We start from the raw sequence: 435 nt of genomic DNA on the forward strand, positions 1-435 counted from the left end.
CCATATTCTCTTCTTCTTCTTCTTCTTCTTCTCTTCTTTCTTCTATTGCTCGAGGACGAGCAATATTTTAAGTTTGGTGTGGTCAAAGCACAATCTTTTTTGTTTTCCACTACCATCAATGGCACCTAAGGCCGGAGAATCCTCTAGAAAAGGAAAAGGGAAGACAAAAGCTTCCACCTCCGAGTCATGGGAGATGGAAAGATTCATCTCCAAGAGCCATGGAGACCACTTCTATGATGTTGTGGCAAAGAAGAATGTGATCCCTGAGGTCCCTTTCAAGCTCAAGAAAAATGAGTATCCGGAGATCCGACATGAGATCCGAAGAAGAGGTTGGGAAGTCCTAACCAACCCCATGCAACAAGTCGGAATCTTAATGGTTCAAGAGTTCTATGCCAATGCATAGATCACTAGGAACCATGATCAAAGTATGAACCC

Source organism: Arachis duranensis, chromosome 1, assembly GCF_000817695.3.
Source record: "Arachis duranensis cultivar V14167 chromosome 1, aradu.V14167.gnm2.J7QH, whole genome shotgun sequence".
NCBI lineage: Eukaryota > Viridiplantae > Streptophyta > Magnoliopsida > Fabales > Fabaceae > Arachis > Arachis duranensis.